The sequence below is a fragment of the Pleurodeles waltl genome, chromosome 7 (genome assembly GCF_031143425.1).
Source record: "Pleurodeles waltl isolate 20211129_DDA chromosome 7, aPleWal1.hap1.20221129, whole genome shotgun sequence".
NCBI classification, from domain to species: domain Eukaryota; kingdom Metazoa; phylum Chordata; class Amphibia; order Caudata; family Salamandridae; genus Pleurodeles; species Pleurodeles waltl.
Genome location: NC_090446.1, coordinates 369,725,878 through 369,743,625, shown reverse-complemented (window position 1 = coordinate 369,743,625; position 17,748 = coordinate 369,725,878).

Genomic DNA, 17,748 nt, shown 5'->3' with positions numbered 1-17,748 from the left:
CACAACATAGGACTGGCATACCTCAACCACTGCCTCACCTTCTATGTACCTAACAGGCATCTCCGTTCCTCCCAGCTTGCCCTTGCAGCTGTCCCCAAGATCTGGAAAAGTACAGCAGGAGGAAGATCCTTGTCCTACTTAGCAGCCCAGACATGGAACACATTTTCTCTCAAGCTCAGGCAGACTGCATCATTGAAGTTGTTCAGGAAGGACCTCAAGACCTGGCTCTTCGACTGAGCAACACGCCTACTTTCAGCACCTTGAGACCCTATGGGTGATTATCCATGCTTTACAAATCCACAATTGATTGATTGATTGAGAGTACAGCAGAGAAACAACTCAATTTCCTGAAGCCCTATCACTCCAGGTTAAAGTCTGCCTATACGGATGCCTGACAAACTTCCATCCAGAAACAAAGTTCATGAGATCCAACCATTTTCTTGAAGAGCTATCTCCCAAAACCCCCTAACACAGATAATTGATAGCCATGATAATAATCAAAGGAGATAAAGGGATCAAACATGCACCTGAAAAAATGTGGTTGTCCACCAACTACCAATCTATAGATGCCTGACTCTCTAATGTACATGGGAAGTGAGATTATAGGTCTTCTTAAGTGCACATTGTGAAGAGGAAATCCTACTTAGGGCTTGGCATGAAGATGAGACCATTGTACTACAGCACCATAGCAGTCATGGTAACCAAGAAACCCTGGGCTGTTCACCAAACCTCACTAGTATTTCTGCTCAGAGAAGCAACTTTCTCTGGAAGACTGATCAGCTAGGGCCATATCCAGCAGGAGAAACGCTTTCCCCAGCAAAGTCTGGAACCCTTGTGGATCTGTAAGTCCTAAGCAGCTTTAAAAGGAACTGCTATATTCATAAGAAATCAAAATGTTTGGACAATCAAGCCCACTTGAAGCATGTCACTTCTGGCCTTAGGGGGAGAGGTGACACTAATTAGCCAGCATGGAAGGGAAAACAAAATAACACATCCATAGACTCCACTGAAACAAGTATGTTAGTGAATAAACACAACTTCAGAGAAAGTAGGAAACTAAAAAAGCAGGACATTGAAAATCAGGATTCTTTGTGAGCTGTGGTAGACCAGATGGTGTACCTATGCATTTCTCAAGTCCAGCAATGTCTAGAAGTTGCCTATTAGAACAAAGAGAATGATGGACTAAAGAGAAACCATCTGGAAAGACATGTGATCTACATACTTTCCCACCTGCATTAGGTCAATGATGAACCTGAAAACTGCCTCAATGTTTTGGCCCCAGAAACTGTTTGGACTAGCAGTGACTGATTACACTTGTTGAGAAGAATGGTTGATATACCCAAACATTCTGAACATTGTCTCACATGCAGAACCATTGCAATCAACACCCTACATTCAAGTCCCTAGCAGGATAGTCCCATCTGAGACAGAAAATGGCTAGCACAAGCAGAAGTACAGAACTAGTCGAGCAGGTGTTAAGCATGACTATCCCTCATGGGTGACCTGGCTATTGCTTTTGCTGCTGAGATTGCTGCTTTGAGAGCAAATAACACAAAGAAGCCAGAGGACGAAAATGTTTGGAGCATCTTTTTTACAGCTCTAGTTACTTAATCAAATCAGTCATGTGATCATCAAGCAGCTTAGGCCGAAGAAAAAGAAGATGGATGATAAATGCCTACAGGGCAGCCTCAATTTTCATGTCTTCATCCACAGGTGACACCTGGATGACCTTAAGTTCATTGAACAGTCCATGTGTACTTCTCTCCCTGTTGTTTTTTCTGTCACCCATGTGCTTCTCTCTCTATCTCCATGTTACGCTCGCTCTCCACTTGCTCCAGGGCTGCAGCACCTCCCTGTAGGTGACTAAGCAGAGGGCTGGGATGACATTCCCCTTCATCACCAGTGACCTGTAGGAGGTCCTCCTGGAATCTTCCATTTAAGACGTGGCAAAGCAGGTCGATGCAGCAGTGATCTCACATGCACTCTTGTCAGCTTCAGTGATGCAACAGCTTCTGATGTCCACATTGCATACCAACCATCAGACAACATCAAGGGCCATCCAGCAAGCAGCACTTTGCCCCACTTTCATCCGTCTGTCAGCCTCTGGATCAAGGGATACATGTCCACTAGGTTCTAAGAGTATGCTGGTTCAGTAGCTGACATCTAGGTATCCATACATAAAGGTCGCATCTGTGCCAGTGGAAGCCTCTTTGGAACAAGAGCTCAACAATTATGCAATGGAGGACTATGTCTAATCCCAGAAGAAAACCCTATCCTCTTACAAGCTAATATTCTGTGGTCTCCACCACTGAAGAGGAATGAGAATTGCTGGTCCCACCCAGGAGGATACCTCAGAAAAAACACCTAACAATCAGCCGACTGTCTCCCTCCTAAGGTTCTCCTATGCTTCGCAAGTCCCCAGACAACAGCTAGGAAGAGATGGATGCTCGTACCAGCTACACAGGACACACCCACTCTTCAGCCTACAGGTGCCTCATTTGACCACAGTGGCTTTTTTCACTGCATCTAGTAATTATGAAGGCACTACATATCCCACACTGCTTTGAGGCCTGAGGAAGCAGTCTTTTTCCACAGCACCTGCACACACTTGACAAGACCAACGAGCGCTATAAATCACGTGAGGGCAATTTGCAGTGCAGGACGCACTCGCAATCTTGAAGGGACTACATTTCCCAGACTGCTTTGATGGTGCATGAGGTGGCCATTTTCCACAGCACCTGCACCCACTTGACCAGACCAACGATCACTATGAAGCGCGTGGGGGCCCTTTGCAGCATGGGACGTTAGAGACACATTAACACTGTTAGAGTGAAAATGTATCTTGGGTACGTCAAAAATAACCCAGCACGGACGAGTGTGTATCAAAAAGGGCTTGTGATGCGTCGATTTCACTCATGAGCAAGAACTTGCATTGTTTATCCTTTTGTCGTGGTTGGGGCGCTTCGTTTCTTCTCTCCGCAAGAGAGCAATGCGTCGATCCGGTCAGCACTCTCTGGTCCGGGCAGGCCTTGCATTGTTTTTACACGCCCAGCGGTGTTTGCGTCGGAAATCCAGCCGCACGATGATCCAAGAACCACTCAGTGCGGGTTGCGATCTCACCAGCCTCCATCAGCGCTTCTGCGTGTCATTTCTCCAGCTCCGTGCATCGATTCTTCAGTCGCTTTACAGGCAAGCATTGATTTTCAGCCACGAAGCCAGCAGCATGTCGATTTTCCAGCCGCAGATCAGAGTTGCATTGATCTTTTCCCTGCATGGCATTTTGTGCATGATTTCTTCCTCTTCGGCTGCCAGCTTCTCCTTTCTGGGTCCCAGGAGCTGGATGGGCACCACAGGGCAGAGTAGGAGTCTCTCCAGAGACTCCAGGTGCTGGCGGAGAGAAGTCTTTGCTGTCGCTGAGACTTCAAACAACAGGAGGCAAGCTCTAAATCAAGCCCTTGGAGATATTCACAAGATGGAGGGCAAACAAAGTCCAGTGTTTGCCCTCTTACTCTGGCAGAAGCAGCAACTGCAGGATAGCTCCACAAAGCACAGTCACAGGCAGGGCAGATGTTCTTCCCCAGCTCTTTAGCTCTTCTCTAGGCAGAGGTTCCTCTTGGTTTCCATAAGTGTTCTAAAGTCGGTCTCCTTTGAAGTAGGCTTACTTCAAAGCAAAGTCTCTTTTGAATGTGAAATCCTGCCTTGCCCAGGCCAGGCCCCAGACACTCACCAGGTGGTTGAAGGCTGCATTGTGTGAGGGCAGGCAGAACCCTTTCAGGTGTGAGTGACCACTCCTCCCCTTCCTCCTAGCACAGATGGCTCATCAGGAAATGCAGACTACACCCCAGCTCCCTTTGTGTCACTATCTAGTGTGAGGTGCAACCAGCCCAACTGTCAAACTGACCCAGACAGGGAATCCACAAACAGGCAGTCACAGAAATGGTATAAGCAGGAAAATGCTCACTTTCTAAAAGTGGCATTTTCAAACACACAGTCTTAAAATCAACTTTACTAAAAGACATATTTTTAAATTGTGAGCTCAGAGACCCCAAACTCCTCATGTCCATCTGCTCCCAAATGGAATTTACACTTTAATCATATTTAAAGGTAGCTCCCATGTTAACCTATGAGAGGGACAAGCCTTGCAACAGTGAAAAACTAATTGAGCAATATTTCACTTTCAGGACATATAAAACACATTACTATGGCCCTCATTACAACCCTGGCGGTAAATGCCGCCTACCGCCATGCTGACAGCCGCCAACATACCATCACTGCGGCTGTATTACACTACGGGTATTATGACCCACACTGAGAAATCCTCCACAATACATACACCCACACAAGTCCACCACACCAAAAGTCAGTGATAAACTGGCGAAACCAAAACCCACACCATTACGCCAACAGGAATACGCCCGCAGTATCACGACCCACGAATCACTGTGGCGGTCTTTCAAAGGCGGTAAACAATTGGTGGTACACACCGCTGAGCACAAAATACACACACATTTACAAAACATCACCACATTGGAGAAATTCAAACTACAGACAACTGACAAATATACACACACCACACCCACACACTCACACCACTATAAAACACACACCCACATTGCCCACAACCCTTTACAGCTAAAAAAAAACATAGCACACAGAGAGACACCAGACAGGAGCACCCACTCAATCAGAGGCACAGAACACCATCACCCATACACCATCCACGCACATCACCCCACACATAATCACACATTTCACGCACACCACATCCATGGCACTCCAAAGACACCCCAGGGTCTCAGAGGAGGAGCTAAGGGTCATGGTGGAGGAAATCATCCTGGTAGAGTCCATAGCTATTATGATGGAGCTATGGCGGAGAATAGTGGACAGGGTCAATGCTGTGGGACAGCACCACATAACAAGGGATAACATCCGGAAGAGGTGGAAAGACCTATGGGGGAAGGTGCGTTCCATGGTTGCAAGACACCAGGTAGCCATACAGAGGACTGGCGGTGGACCCCCACCTCCTCCCCCACAACTAACAACATGGGAGGAGCAAGTCTTGGCGATAATGCATCCTGAGGGCCTCACAGGAGTAGCAGGAGGACTGGACTCTGGTAAGTCATAGCTTTACTATTATATCCCCCATCCTACCTGCATGCCATCATACCCTACCCTCACTCCCATCACTCTATCACCTCACATATACCCCACAATCACAACCCACCCATCCCAAAAACAAGCCCTGCATGCAACACCAATGCATGGACCCCCAACACAGACCTGCATTGACACCCATCACCACAGCATGCCCAGTAAATCACCCATAGTCAACGTCACTGGAGAGGAGGTGCCAGCTACATCCAGTCCCCCAGCAGAAGAGACCCACAGTGAGGACAGCAGCTCTGCATGCCTGGATCTCGATGACCAACCTGGCTCATCCGGGACAGTCGGGCACCCAGGCACAGTCCCAACCCACCACAGGGCCTCCCCCCTCAGGAAACAGCTGCACAACACCCACCCAGAGGGCCCATGCCTCTGTCCCCAGGACACGTCAATCAGCAGTGTGTCCACCACTACAGGGAACCCAGGCAACCCCACAAACCCAGGATGACCATGGACCTGTGGTCAGTGGCAGTGGGCACATGGTTCAGGGGACAGAGGCACAGGACAACAGGGAAGCTGGGAGAACTGCTGTGTGACAGTGGGAGGACAGGCCCAGGGAACCCACTCTCCACGAGGCACTCTCCAACATCCTGGGAGCATACCACCATTCCCAGGAGACGATGACCCAGATGTCGGCCAAGCTGCAGGAGACCCAGCGGCTGCTGGAAGGACAGTATCTGGGGATCAGGGAGGATTTAACAAAAATATGCACCATCCTGGTCACCATTGCAAGGGTGTTGGCAGCCATGGGAAAGACCATGAGGGAGGCAGTGGCACAACAACGGGCACCTGACACTACCCAAACTGAGGAACAGCCTTCCACCTCCGCCTGCGCTAGTGGACAGGAGGCCCTGCCACAGGACCAACAGGCCACCAGCACCCTACCCCCTGCAGAAGGAGAACCATCCCAGAAACGGTCCCTGCGATCCAGGCAGAAGACAGAGAACATTGCCAAGACCCCTGCCAGGAAATGGGACTCTCCTGAGTGTCACCTTTGTGTCCCACACTGTCACCCTGTCCACCTTGAACTGCCATTACTCCCCTTCCTATGCCCAATTGGACAATGCACCTGTGATACCAAGAGATTGGACTCTACCCTGAACTTCCATCCACCATCAGCTCAGCCCCTTGCACCACCCTCTCTACACCTAAATAAACACCCTTGGAACAAATACCAATCTGGAGTCTGTCAAATGATTCAAATATGTATTAGTACACCATTATCAAAGCATTGCAAATCAAAAGTACAGTGAAATATACTTTAGGATGACCTCTGGTGGGCAGCAGTACACATAGCAGGAGCCAGAGTGGGGCACAGAGATCTGAAAAGGGAGATGCCAAAGGGTACAGTCAGTGGCCATAGACATAGGAAAACAGGCTGCCTTGTACAATGTCCAACAGAAAATTGAAATGTTAAGTGAAGTTACAGTGTCTTACCTGTGTGTCACTTGAGGTACTGCCGAATAGTATTGGTTCTGTTGTCAACATCTTCTTCCCCTGCCTCCTCTTCTTCACTGTCCACAGGCTCCACTGCTGCCACAAGACCATCTCCAGGCTCATCCTCCTGCAGAAAAGGCACCTGGCATCTCAAGGCCAGGTTGTGCAACATGCAACGATGATCTGGCACACCTTCTTGGGTGAGTAGTACAGGGATCCACCTGTCAGATGGAGGCACAAAGGTTCTTTCTATAATCCTCTTTGTATGCCCATGTGCCTCATTGTAAAGTTCCTCTGCCCTTGGCCTGGGATTCCTCACTGGGGTCAGTAGCCATGAGAGGTTGAGGTAACCAGAGTCACCTAAAACATTGAGGGACAACTGTTAGACACACACCAACCCTTAGAGACAACCCCATACCCAGTCACCTACTCATACTGTGTGGGGACCTTTGGCTCACCTATACGCCACACCTGGTACTTCTGGAGTTGGCCCATCACATATGGGATGCTGCTATTCCGCAAGACATAGACATCATGCACACAACCAAAAAATTTGGCATTCACATGGGAGATGTACTTGTCCACCAAACATACCATCTGCACATTCATTGAGTGATAGCTTTTTCTATTCCTGTAAACTTGTTCATTTCTCCGGGGGGCGACAAATGCCACATGTGTACCATCAATGGCACCAATGATGTTGGGGATATGTCCCGGGGTTTAAAAGTCAGCTTTCACTGTGGCCAAATATTCCACCTTAGGGAACATGATGTAGCTGCGCATGTGTTTCAGCAGGGCAGACAACACTCTGGTCAACACGTTAGAGAACATTGGGTGAGACATCCCTGATGCCATGGCCACTGTTGTTTGGAAGGAACCACTTGCCAAGAAATGGAGCACTGACAGGACCTGCACTAGAGGGGGGAAACCTGTGGGTTGGCGGATAGCAGACATCAGGTCTGGCTCAAATTGGGCACACAGTTCTTGGATTGTGGCACGATCAAGTCTGTAGGTAATGATAATGTGCCTGTCCTCTATTGTCGCTAGGCCCACCAGGAGTCTGTACACCGGAGGATGCCTCCATCCCATATTCTGTCTCAGCGGTTGAAGCCTATGGAAGAGAACAGTGAGCAGAGGGTCATATTCACACTTATATTGCACTAATGGTGATTTGTTGACTTTACAGAAACAGTATGTGAACTCGAGAGTCCATTGATGTGCCAATGTCTGCTGTGACGCAGTTAGGTGCCATGCCCTGTGTCCCTTGAAATGGCAGCTGCCTGACCTGTGAGGAGGGACAAGTGGAAATGAGGTAATAGCGCTGGCGTTGTGCGCCGTCGCGGTAGGCGATCGATGACCGCCACGCAAATTCGCATTGGTTATCACTAGGCCCTATGGGTTCCAGGAGCCAATGATGATGTACGTCGACGGTGACGGTACGCACCACCGCGGAGGTCACCGCCATTTTTTATCTAATCACTTACTTGCTACCTGGCCTTCAACAGGAGAGAGCCTACACTGCAAGTGCTGCTGTGACCTGTGTCTGGAAGCAAAAATGGATCATGTGTCTGAGGAAAGGGCCCCTGCCTTTACCCCCAGTACACGTTACTCTATGGTCCCCCAGACAAGCAGGTGATTACACTGTGAGCATGATGCGTGGGCCATGAATGTATGGACTGCTGTGTGTGTGAGCCACATGTAGGGGGGGCAGAGGGGTCCTGGCCAGAGAGCAGAATGTAAGGTGGTCAATGCATGTGCATCAGGGGATGTGTGGAATCTGTTCGGCAATAAGTATGACGGTCCGAACGGGTGAAAAATTCCCTTTTCTGTTGTCTTTTCCCTGCAGGTCAGCGCCCACCAGAAAAAGGGTATTTGGCGTGCCATCGCCAAGGAGGTGCGGACCCTGGGGGTCTTTGACAGACGGAGCACCCACTGACGCAAGAAATGGGAGGACCTGAGCCGCTGGGCAAGGAAGACAGCAAAGGCCCAGCTGGCGCTGGTCTCCCAATGAGGAAGGGGTGCCCATCGCACCATGACCCCCTGATGTTCCGCATCCTGGCGGTGGCCTATCCAGCGTTTGATGGGCGCTTGAAGGCATCACAGCAGCCACAAGGGGGTGAGTACAGAATCTGAAACTTGACTCTGCGCGCATTAGGAGGTACCTGGGTGGGGGATGTGGGCTGTGAGTGCTCCTAGGCCAGGGCGAACATGACAGGGTAGGTCCTTTGTTGGGCAGGCTCAGTATCACTCCTACCCCAATAGTGTTGGGGCCATCTATTCCTGCATGGGATCCTATGGGTATCAGGCGTGCAGCTAATGGCGTTAGGCATTGAACCCCATGGGCTGGTGATTGTCGTGGCATGACCTAGTGCATAGGGTTGCTCCCTGTGTGTTGTGTCCACCAACGGTAGTGGTGTTGCTGGCATTGACCAAGTGTATCCTCTTTCTCCCCCCCTTTTTGTTTTGTCACACTGTCCTTTTTTGTGCATTAGCATCATCTGGCGGAGGAGCAGAGGCACTGGCGGCAGAGGGATCTGCATCCCACATGGCCCATGAGGCCGAATCCACCGAGGGTGAGGGCACCAGTGGGACGGAGGGCGAGGGGAGCTCCACGAATGGGACAGGAGGGGACACCACAGACAGCAACTCCTCCTCTGATGGAAGCTCCCTGGTGGTGGTGGACACCTCTGTGCCCACCCCAACAACAGGTACAGCCGCCACCCCCCCTACAAGCACCGCCCTCCCAGCAGCACCTCATCATGTTTCCCGTGCCCGCTCACCCAGGAGGGTGGGCATCTCCTTCGCCCCAGGCACCTCAGGCCCTGCTCAGTCCGCCCTGCTGCCCTCAGTGAGGAGTCTATTGACCTCCTGAGATCCCTCTGTGTTGGGCAGGAATCCATACTAAATGCCATCCAGGGTATTACAGGGCATTTGCAAAAAACAAATGCATACCTGAAGGGCATTCACTCTGGCGTGGCAGCCCAACACAGAGCATTTCAGGCTCTGGCCTCAGCACTGATGGCAGCCATTGTCCCTGTGCCTAGCCTCCCCCTCCAGCTTCCTCTATCCAGACCCAATCCCCTCAACCCCAGCCTATCCCAGGCACAACTTTAGACCAGCATTCACCCAAATCAACACACAAAGGTGGCTCAGGAAAACGTAAGCACCACACTTCATCTCACAGGCACTCCCACAAGCATCATACCCATGCAGACACACCAACATCCACTGCCTCCACTGTGTCCCCCTCCTCCTCTTCGGCCATCTTCCTCCCAGTATTGTCTCTAATCACACCTGCATGCACTACATCCTCATCCACTACCTACATCACCAGCACTCCCATCACAACGCACCCCTCACTGGCAGTCAACACCCCCACAACCATGCACACGTCCTCTGTGTCCTCTCCCAGTGTGTCTGTGACCCCTCCTCCCAAGGTACACAAACACAAGCACGCACCCACCCACCCAACAGCCATCCACCTCTCAACAGTATCCAGCCCATGCACCTTCACCCAAACGCAGCAGAAAGACACCTCCTACAACCACTCCCTCTTCCTCCACTACCGAACCCTCTCCATCTTCCGGCCCCAGTGTGTCTAAAAAACTTTTCCTGGCAAACATTGACCTGTTCCCTACCCCTCACCCCACGTCCTTCCCCTCGGGTAGGGGTGTCCCGAACCCAGGCCAGCACCTCAGCCACCAAGTCAGTGTCCGCTGTTGTACCTGCAAGTCCCAGGGGCTTCAAGGGGGCACCCGTCAGGCCAGCCAGTATGCCACCGACCCCTGCAAAGGACCATACCATACTGCCACCTGCCAAGGTGAAGAAGGGGACAGCATGCACCAAGGGCAAGAAGCACGACCCACCCAGCAAGGCCTCCTCCAAAATTGCATCTGCCAGAGCCAAGGTCCCAACAGCAGCTGCCAAGGTGAAGAAGGGGCAGAAAAGCCAAGGCAAGGCACCTCAGGTCACCATCAGAACCGACAGCCCTGCCACCTCCACTGTGGGCAGTACCACCAGCATTCCCGCCACAAGCACTGCCACCTACACCAATACCTGCACCGCCGCTGCCATCACTACTGTTAGCAGCAGCATCCCCAGTGGTAAGCCATCCGAGGCTGCAGGAGAAGGGCTGGTGCCTCCCTCCACCACTAGCAGCACCTGCACCACGGCCAGCACGCCAGCATCCCCTCCGCAAGCACCGCCACAAGCACCGCCACTTGCACCGCTGGCAGTAGGACCACTAACTAGAGCAGCAGCCCTAGTGTGCATCCGTCCGGGGCTGCAGGAGACAGGCTGGAGCCTTCCACGACCACTGGCAGCACCCCCAGCAGCACTGCAACAACCACCAGTTTGCAGCCTTAGGATGGAGACTGGCCCTGCCTCCATGGACTTTCCTGCTACCTGTCCCCTGCAAATCCCATGCCTCAGACACCCAGGTGAGGGAATGTGAACTGCCACATCCCATGTGCTGCATCACTGGCCACCAATGTCCCTCCAGAACCTGTGGAGAAAGGCATCCACTCACCCAATCCTTGGCAGGATGAAGCAGACTGGGCACAATGCCCCCTCCAGAACTTTGGAGAAAGGCATCCACTCACCCAATCCTCGGCAGGATGAAGCAGACTGGGCACAATGCCCCCTCAGAACCTGTAGAGAAAGGCATCCACTCACCCAATCCTTGGCAGGATGAAGCAGACAGGGCACAATGCCCCCTCCAGAACCTGTAGAGAAAGGCATCCACTCACCCAGTCCTTGGCAGGATGAAGCAGACTGTGCACAACGTCCCCTCCAGAACCTGTGGAGAAAGGTATCCACTCTCCCAGTCCTTGGCAGGATGAAGCACACTGGGCACCAAGCCCCCTCCAGAACCTGTGGAGACAGGCATCCACTTGAGGGACTGTGGCCTTGCACTCCCCAGGACCAAGCAGTGGGCAAACCACTCACTTGAGAGACTGTGGCCTTGCACTCCCTAGGACCAAGCAGTAGGCAAACCACTCACTGGAGAGACTGTAGCTTTGCACTCCACAGAACCAAGCAGTGGGCAAACCACCCACTTGAGAAACTGTGGCTTTGCACTCCCCAGGACCAAGCAGTGGGCAAGGGGCCCCCTCGAGGAGCAGTGGCGTTATTCCATCTTCCGGCTGAGGTGCCCCCCCTTCTCCATCCCCCAGAGGTGCCTGTGTGTTTTCGATCGGATGCCCCTGCAGTGTTCTCTCTGTATTGAGGCAGGAGTCAAGTGTGGGCTTGGCCAATTATTTTTGGCCTAGTGGCCCACGGACATTTGCAAAGGACAATGTACGACCTTATGTACATATTGTATATTTTTGTAAATACTGTTTTTTGAATCGATACGTATCTGACTATTTCTAAAATATCACTGTTTAACTCAATTCCTTTTGTCCTTGCGTTCCTCCAGGGGGTTACCGGGTGTATATGTAATGTTGTTCATGTGTTTGTGTGTATGGTGTTGGGGTGGAGGTGGTGGTGTTGCGTATTGCGTATGTGTGTTACTCTCTTTTTCCTCCCCCCACCCCTGTGTACAGTACTCACCGTGGCCGTCGCTGCCGCATTTGATATTCCTGGTGTGTGAGGAGGTACACCAGCATAGGGAGGACCTGTAACTCGGGCTCCATGGCGACCTGGTTCTTCGTTGAGTGTCAAGAGGTGAGTGGTTTCCCTTCCAAACACTGTTTCCACCGTGATCTTGATGGTGTTCGTACCGCCCCGGAAAAACTGGCGGATTGGTGGGTTGTAATGGGGTGGGCGGTACATTGTCTTCCGCCTTTCTGTTGGCGGTGACCGCCGCGGTGTTAGCTGCTACCGCCGTGAAGGTCGGAGTGTTTAAGGAGCTTCCTATGATGGCTGTTTACGCAGTGGTCGTGATCCTATTTTTATTACCGCCGGCCTGTTGGCAGTATTACAGCCACTTGAACACCGACCACCAGGGTGGTAAAGAGGGCCTACATGTCCTACCTTAACCATACACTGCACCCTGTCCTTGGGCCTACCTAGGGCCTACCTTAGGGGTGGCTGACATGTAAGAAAAGGGAGAGTTTAGGCCTAGCAATTGGGTACACTTGTCAAGTCAAATTTACAGTTATAACTGCACACACAGACAGTGCAATGGCAGGTCTGAGACATGATTACAGAGCTGCTCATTTGTGGGTGGCACAACCAGTGCTGCAGGCCCACTAGTAGAATTTGATTTGTAGGCCCTGGGCACCTCTAGTGCACTTTACTAGGGACTTACTAGTAAATCAAATATGCCAATCATGGATAAACCAATTACATACACATTTTGTAAAGGAACACTTGCACTTTAGCACTGGTTAGCAGTGGTAAAGTGCCCAGAGTAACAAAAACAGCAAAAACAGAGTCCAGCACATCAACAACGTGGGAAACAGGGGCAAAAAGTTAAGAAAGACCAGGCCAAGGATGAAAAGTCTAACATGTGTCCCCTTCAGCTGAAAGGGTGGAGCAACTACCCAATGTCATGGGAGTTCTCATCACTAAGGCAGAAGAACCTGGACAGAGCATCAGCATTGGCGTGCTCTGTTCCAGGATGGTGATCCATCGTAAAGTCCATCCACTGTAGGGAAATGGACCACCTCAACAGTTTTGGATTCTCACCCCTCATCTGCATTAACCATTTGAGAGTCATGTGGTTGGTCTGAACTCGGAAGTGAGTCCCAAACAAGTAGGGTCTTAGCTTCTTCAGTTCCCAGACCACAACAAATGCTTCACATTCTATGGCACTCTACCTACGTTCTCGGGGAAGTAACCTCCTGCTAATGAAGGCTACATGTTTATCTAGTCCCTCTTCATTAAGCTGTGAAAGTACTGCTTCAATACCATGCTCTGAGGCATCTGTTTGCACAACAAACTCCTTGGAGTAGTCAGGTGCCTTCAGCACAGGTGCTGTGCACATGGCAGCCTTCAGGGCATGAAAAGCGTTCTGGCAAGCCTCTGTCCAGATCACTTTCCTGGGTTGCTTCTTCGAAGTCAACTTAGTTAAGGGGTAACAATGGTGCCATATCCCTTAACAAACCCCCTGTAGTATCCTGTGAGACCTGAGAAGGCTCTCACTTCAGTCTGGGTCTTGGGAGGCTCCCAAGCCAGAATTGTGTCAATCTTAGGCTGTAGTCGTGCCACCTGGCCACTCACCACCTGGTGTCCTAAGTACACCACAGAACCCTGCCCTATTTGGCACTTACTCGCCTTAATAGTGAGGCCTGCCTTCTGCAGGGCCTCTAACATGCTCCAGAGGTGTTGCAGGTGTTCCTCCTATGTGGAACTGAAAACAGCAATGTCATCCAGGTAGGGCAGCACTGAACTCATCCAGCCCAGCTAACACCTGGTTGACCAAACTCTGAAAGGTGACAGGGGATTCTACATCCCAAATGGCATGACTTTAAATTGAAAGTGTCTGTCTGGGGTAGAGAATGCTGACCTCTCCTTGGCCCCCACAGTTAAGGCAATCTGCCAGTACTCAGATGTTAAGTCAAATGTACTGAGGTACTTGGCAGCTCCTAACCTGTCAATGAGCTCATCAGCATGGGGGATGGGGTGTGCGTCAGTCTTGCTGACCGCATTGAGTCCCCGGTAGTCCACACAGAACCTGAGTTATCGAGTGGCACCAGTTGCAGTAGCCTTTGGGACTAATACCACTGGACTGGCCCAAGGACTGCTGGAGTGCTCAATAACCCCTAGGGTAAGCATTTTTGATACTTCATCCTTAATGCATGCCCTGACCCTGTCAGTCACCCTGTGAACTTTTTGTTTAATAGTTGTTCTGTCCCTAGTGTCCACATCAGGTGTGCACAAGTGTGTGACACCTGGGATCAGGGAGAACAGTGAGGCAAACTGTCCCAACAAGTGGCGACAGTCACCTTGCTGCTCCTCAGTCAGGAGGGGGAAAGGATCACTCCCTCCACTGACCCATCTTTTTCTCCTGCAGACAGGAGGTCAGGAAGAGGCTCACTCTCCTCCTCTACCTTGTCATCTGTCGTAAGGAGCATGGACAGTTCAGTCCGCTCAAAGTGAGGTTTGAGACGGTTGACATGCAGGACCCTTAAAGGGTATCTTGGAGACTGCATGTCCACCAGGTAGGTGACTTCACTCTTGCGCTCCACCACCTCAAATGGCCCAGTCCACTTGTCCTGGAGCACCCTAGGCTCCACTGGTGCCATCACCCACACTTTTTGTCCAGGTTGGAACTTTACCAGAGTGGCATTCTAGTCATACCAGCGTGTCACATCCTCCTGGCTTGCTTCTAGATTCTTCTGAGCGAGACTCCTGAAGTGGGCAGTCTGGTTTCTCAAAACCAGCATGTAGCTAAATACATCCTGGGGGGTTTACTAGGAGCTTTCTCCAAAGCTTCCTTCACCAAACGCAAAGGTCCCCTCACAGGGTGGCCATAAACCAGCTCAGAGGGACTAAACTCAAGTCCCTTTTGAGGCACATCCCTGTAGGTGAACGGAAGGCATGGCACAAGGAAGTTCCACTTCCGCCTCAAGGGCTCTGACAGGCCCATGATCATGCCTTTCAAGGTGCAGTTGAATCTCTCAACCAGACCATTACTTTGGGGGTGGTAAGGTGTGGTGAACTTGTAGGTTACCCCACACACTTTCCACAGAGACTTCATATAAGTGGATATAAAATTGGTACCCCTATCAGAGACCACTTCCTTGGGGAACTCTATGCGGGTAAAAAAACCCATCAGTGCCCAACCCACCACAAGGGAAGTGACTGACCTCAGAGGAATGGCTTCTGGGTACTGGGTGGTATGGTCCACCAAGACCAGGATGAACCTGTTGCCCAAGGCTGTCTTGGGGTCCAGAGGCCCCGCAATGTAAATACCTACCCTCTCAAATGGAGTACTAACCACAGGTAAAGGTTGGAGGGGAGCCTTACATTTTCCCCCACTCTTGCCGCTTAACTGGCAAGCTGGGCAGTTCTACAGTATGCAGCAGAATGCTTGCTCATCTGGGTCCAATAGAAGTGGGAGACAAGCCTCTTATAGGTCTTGTCCTGCCCCAGATGTCCTGCCAAAGGTACATCATGAGGCAACCCCAGTAGGAAGGCCCTGAAGCACTGGGGTACCACCAGCAAACGAGCTGACCCAGGTTCAGGAACCTTAGGCTCACATACAGGAGGCCATCCTCCCAATAGATCAGGTGAAAACTGGGCTCCTCGCCAGCCGCCTGGGCTGCAGCCTGCTGCCTCAGTCCCTCAAGAGTATAACAATTCTTCTGTGCTTCACAGAATGCCTCCCTGGTGGGTCCCCCTTCCTGCTGCCACTGTGACAGCTCAGGGACCTCCCCCAGTTCAGCCACCTGTTCCCCTGTGGGCGCCAGGGCGTCACCCTCAGGCTCAGCCTCCTCCCAGACCATGGGAACTTCTGGGGCCGGTTTCCCACGCCCCCTGCACTTCCTCTTCTTGGCACTCCCCTGGGCACTGTTTCAGGCTCCAGGGGCTCTTGACCACCCTGACCGAGTGCCATTGACCAGGTGGATACGCATACCCACCCAGGAAGACCCAACATCTCCAATGGAGACCTGTGTGCCACCTCCTCCCAAGGGGAATCCTCCAGGTCATTGCCTAGCAAACAATCAACAGGCATGGTTGGACTCACAGCTACCTTCAAGCAACCTGAGACCCACCCCCATTCAAAGGGAACCTGCGCCACTCTGCACAGGCGCTCTGAGTTGTCCAGTGCAACTAATTAGTGAAGTATCCGGGGAACAATCTGCTCTTCAGACACCAGGTGTCTCCTCACTGTAGTCACATTGGCTCCTGGGTCTCTCAGAGCCTCTACCCTCTGTCCATTAATGGTCACCCACTGCCTGTACTTCTTAGTGTTCTCAGGCACAAGGGTTCTCTGTACCATCTCACTGTCCCCTATTGAGACAAGGGTCATCTCAGCTGGCTCCCACCCACCTGAAACAAACTCCTCCCCAAGCGCTACACTGGCCAAACCCTGGGACGACGCACCAGTGGGTGCCGGTGTAATTTTGGGGCATTTGGGGTCCCCCCTCACATGACCCACCTGGTCCCATGCATAGCATTTACGTGGGGGACCACCTGCCACTGGCTTCCATTTGGAGAACCATGGCTTCTTCTCACTGGGAGGTTGGGAATCCTTACCCTGGCAATCAGTTTGGTACCCTTTAGAGAACTCCCTCTGTTTACACTTACCTCTTATCTTTCTTCTGAGAGGGACCCGGCCCACCCTTGGCATGGTCTACCCCATACCTGTTTTGGACCCTGTTGCTCTCCCAGCAGTCCGCTTCCTGTGCAAGCTTCCTGGGATCAGTCAGCTTGCTGTGAATCAGGTGTTGTCGCAGCTCTGGAAAACATAAACTGTACAAGTGCTTCCAAGCAATCAGATTGTAAAGCCCCTCATACGTAGCTATCTTACTGCCCTTCACCCAACCATCCAGTGATCTGTAAAAAGAATCAACACATTCTAACCATGTTTGGGATTCCTTCTTCTTGTAGGACCTAAATGTATCCTTGCACTGCTCAGGGGTGAGACCATACCTTGTGAGTAGGGCATCCTTCATGCTAGAGTAGGTGAAATTCTGAGCATCCCCTAAGGCTGTCAGTGTATCCCTCCCCTCTACCTCAAAGTGCTTCCACAGACCCACCCCCCAATGAGTTTCAGGGACCAGATTCATGTGGAGAGTAGACTCATACCCCTTGAACCACAGGTTTATGTCATCCTCCCTCTTGTAATCCTTCACAAGGTCTTCAGGAATGTGCACTGTGGGATTGCTGCCACCATCTCTCCTAGACTGGCTCCTCTGGTCTAACTCCTTCAAGCTAAGCTCATGAGCCAGCTGCAGCTTCCTTTCCTTAATGGCCAAACTTCTCTGCTCCATCTCCCTTTCCATCTCCATCTTTAGACTGAACTTTTTCAGCTCCAATTGGTATTCCCTCTCTGCATGTCTGCCCTGTAACTCTTCATGTTTCAGACCCTTGGAGGGCACACTGCTACCTGCCCTGGAGACTCTCTCCCTGGGCATAACAGGCCCACCCACAACATCATTGTGAATGACTTGCACCCCTTCCTCCTCACCCTGCTCCTCCTCTGTGTGCCCCTCATGGTCTTTCGCTGTCACCCAGGCCCTCAGCACCTTTTGC